The following is a 4,414-nucleotide window of genomic DNA, read 5'->3' as shown; positions in this document are numbered from 1 at the left end:
TCCAACTCAAAAAAAAAAAAACAAAAAAACCAAAGACGCGGGATTACAGGCTGAGCCACCGAGCCCAGCTACCTTTTTATATGAAAAGACTTGCAGTTGCCCAGTGGCTTGCGCCTCTGTCACTGGGTATGGATGCATACTGCTCCCTATGACTTTACTGACCTCTATGGCCCCTTACCTTGGAAAGGTTCATTCTCATTCATCAGTCAGAAGCCAGTTTAGCTACCGCTCCAAGATGCTCTTCCTGGTTTGCCCTTCGCTGTACACCTCGACAAAACTGGCAATCCCCCCGAACAACGTATTTGCTTCATTTCCCCTTGTCATCTGTAAGTTCCTTAAATGCAAGAACCGCGCCTCATTTTCCCTCTCTAGTGCCCACTGTAATGTTAATATTTATTGGATGGGTTCCTATGGCCAGTTCCATGTAGGAACATGCTGTCGTTAATAACCACATTTGACTTTATCTCACCTGGAACTCTGTATCTCTGAACTGTTATGTCTTAATTTCCAACTCTGCAACCCCAAATTACTGTCCTCCAGTGCTTTCACACTTATTATAATAAGTTAAAAGCAAACCACCACGCCCGGATAACTTTTTGATTTTTTTGTAGAGCTGAGGCTTTGCTCTGTTTCCCAGGCTGGTCTTGAACTCCTGGGCTGAAGAAGAAAAAAAAGTGGCCTCACTTCCTTTTTTCTGCATTTAGCCTACACATATTAGCAACTTACTTAGAAACAGGTAAAGGGGGGAAATGTTCTTTTTACTATACTTGAAACATTAAAAAAAAAAAAAAACAACTTGCTGATAGTCAGTGCTAGATCAGACCTCTGGCTGAGCCACTTCTGGACCACATTACTAGATATACCCAGTTGGATGTCTCATGAGCATCGTGATCGCCACATGCCCCAAAACATCATTTTCCTACTAAGACTTCATTGGTGAAATGCCCTGCGAACTGCCATATCACTCTATTAGAAACTTGTAGTCTTCCTAGACTCCTTCCATACACCTCACATCCAACCAGTGACCAAGCCATCTTGAGTACATCTGCTTCTGCTTAACATACATGCATGTCTCCTTGCATTTCCCCACTGCCACTACTTTAGTTCAGGCTTGTGTTTTCCTACACCTGGCCTATTCCAGTTAGGTCTAATACTTCTACCTCCAAAACTGCCACCTTCCTCCTTGCCAGAGGACTTTATAAATGATAAATGAATCTCTCATTGAACATAGGCCTATCTAGTGATTTTTCAAACTAGGGTCCTCACAAGAGAACCCAGTTTGAACCCAGTTCTCACAAGAATTTTATTTTGATTCTTAATACAATATTTTGGATTATCTGGATGACCATTTATAATGGCATGGATGTCAAGCAATGGACTTAAAGAGGCATAGTTAATATGGAAATTGTGCATTTGTTCCTCATGAAAGTTAACTGATTGTTATTGCAGAAAGAAAACTGTCTATTCCATGTCTGGAATGCAAAAGCGCATGCTTCATTAATAGTCACTACAAAATTCACAATGATGCGATGTGGTTTCAGCAAAGCATTCATTGCTTAAGGTCATTCTATAGTCTTGTTTGTATTTAATTTATAAATTTACTTTTATTTTTTAGTTGTATAAGTTGTATTTTTATTTTTTAGTTGAGTAAGGAGTTTATAACTGGTCTATACTTGCATATAACAAAGTGGTGGTGAAAATATTCTTTTTAAAAGTTTTTTGTTAATTTTGAAGATGCGGAGTACAATTCAGGATTAGGTATACAAGTGATCGTATCATACAGGTAAAGTTTGGGCCTGCCTTTGGTCCCCACTTTGCCTGGTTTGAGATCAAGTACGCTTATTGATGTTATGTGTCCCCCTTCCCTCCCCTGGCAGCGTCCTGCTACTGCCAATCCCTTTCTTACAGTATTATGGTAAATGATCAGGGTGTGCTTATGAGTGGGAACATGTGGTACTCAGTTCTTTGACTCTAAATCCTTCAAAGTTGCTGCAAAGTCCATATGTTTGTCCTTCTTTAGGACTGTGTAATATTCCATCTTGTGTATGTATCACATTTAAAAATTTTTTATTTTAAAGATGTGGGGTACAATTCAGGGTTAGGTGTACAAATGTTCATTATGCAGGGACCCTTGTTGATGAGGTGTGCCCCCTCCCCCTCCCCAGGCAGTTTCCCACTACTGCCAATCCCATTCTTATAGTATTATGATAACTGTTCAAGGTCTGCTTATGAGTGAGAACATGATGTACCATATTTGTAAAAAATCCAGTCGAGTTTTGATGTGCAGCACGGTTGGTTCCATGTTTTTGCTGTTGTGAATAGTGCTGCAATAAACATGCATGTGCAGCTATCTTTTGGGAGTGATTTGACTTCCTCTGGTTATAGTCCCAGTAGGGGGATTGCTGGGTCATATGGAAGGTCAATTTCTAGCTCTTTTAGAAATCACCACACTGTTTTCCATAGAGGTTAAACTAGTTTGCATTCCCGCCAACAGTGTAGAAGCGTTCCCTTTTCTCTGCATCCTTGCCAGCATCTGTTTTTTGTTTTATTGATGATGGCCATTCTTACTGGGATTAGGTGGTATCTTAATGTGTGTTTGACTTGCATTTCTCTGATGATTAGTGAGACTGAGCACTTTTCATGTGTCTGTTGGCTGCCTGTATGTCTTCTTTTGAGAAGTGTCTATTCAAGTCTTTTGCCTTTTTTTTTTTTTTTTTTTTTGAGTTGGAGTCTCACTCTGTCGCCCAGACTGGAGTGCAGTGGCCGCTTCTGGCCACTGCAGCCTCGACCTGCTGGGCTCCGGCGTTCCTTCCGCCTCAGCCTTCCGAGTAGCTGGAATTACAGGCATGCGCTGCCACGCCCAGCTGATTTTTTATTGTAGAGATGAGGTCTCGCTGCCCAGGCAGGTCTCGAACCCGTGGGCTCAGGCAATCCACTCACCTCAGCCTCCCAAGGCACGGGATTACAGGCTGAGCCATGAGCCCGGCTTGCCCACTTTTTAATAGGGCTGCTCCACCCCCACCCCCACCCCCAGCACGTTTGAATTCCTTGTAGATCCTGGATGTTAGGCCTTTGTCAGATATACAGTTAGCAAATATTTTTTCCCATTCTGTGTGCTGTCTTCCTGCTCTCTTGATGGTTTCTTTTGCTTTGTAGAAGCTTTTCAGTTTGGTGAGATCCCACTTCTCTATCTTATCTCTATGGCATGGACGTCTGGGGTTTTGACGAGGAATTGGTTGCCTGTTCTGATTCCCATAAGGGTATCTCCTGTGTTTTCTGAGATTCTTATAGTTTGGGGTTTTACCTTTAGGCCTTTGATCCATTAGAGTTAATTTTTGTGTATGGTGATAGGGGTCCTGTTTCATCTTCTGCATGTGTTCAGCCAGTTTTCCCAGCACCATTTACTGAATAGGTTCTCCTCTCCACAGTGGTTGTTGGTGGAGGCTTTGTCAAAGATGAGTTGGCTGAGAAATTGAGGTTTTCTTTCCAAAATCTCTATCCTGTTCCATTGGTCTATATGACTGTTCTTGTACAATACCAGACTGTTTTGATTATTGTAGACTTATAGTAAAGTTTGAAGTCTGGAAGTGTGATACCTTCCACTTTTTTTCTTTTGCTGAGGACTGTTTTGGCTCTTCATGTCGTTTGTTTCCATATGAATTTCTGTATTGTTGTTTCCAGGTCTAAGAAGAATAATGTTGGTAATTTAATGGGTATTGGGCTGAATCTGTAGATTGCCTTTGGTAGGAAGAACATCTTAATGTTTATTCTTCCAATCCATGAGCATGGAATATTTTTCTATTTGTTTGTGTCTTCTTGGATTTATTTGAGCAGTGTTTTGCAGTTTTCATTGGTGAAAGTATTCTTATTTAAAAGGTGTTGAGACATTATTCAAGTTTGAGAGATGAAGATGTACCCATTGAATAGTACATAATAAGCCAGCAGTAGCTTGAGATGATAGATTTTTTTGTACAATAGGCTAGAGTTCCTTCCTAGGTCATGACTGCACACATACATCTCCTTAAGTAGAATAGAGTCTAGTCCAGTTATTAAGGCTGCATAACAAATTAGTCCAAAACTTGGTGACTTAAAACAAGTATTTATGGGGGCAAGATGGCAACGGCATAGGTGAACTGGTGAGATTCTCTGAACGTGAGTTCCCAAAAAGGCTATCACTTCGCTAGCCCCATCCCCCAGCCCACCACCAACCGCGCTGGGGGCAGGCCCGGGAACTTCAGTCCCACGCAAGGCCAGATATTGCGCCCCTCCCCCCACTGCTGCCATTCTACTCGTGTGTGGAAGTCTCCGGTCCCAGCCCCCTCCAGATCCCTCCCCGGCTGCATTGTCTCCAGCCCGGGCACCCGGGCATCAAGCCGCCGGTCACACAAGGGAGGCTCTGGGCACCCGCCCCTCA

This window comes from Carlito syrichta, unplaced genomic scaffold, assembly GCF_000164805.1.
Source record: "Carlito syrichta isolate Samal-C Ts95f unplaced genomic scaffold, Tarsius_syrichta-2.0.1 Scaffold302992, whole genome shotgun sequence".
NCBI lineage: Eukaryota > Metazoa > Chordata > Mammalia > Primates > Tarsiidae > Carlito > Carlito syrichta.
Note: the sequence above shows the minus strand (reverse complement) of the source record.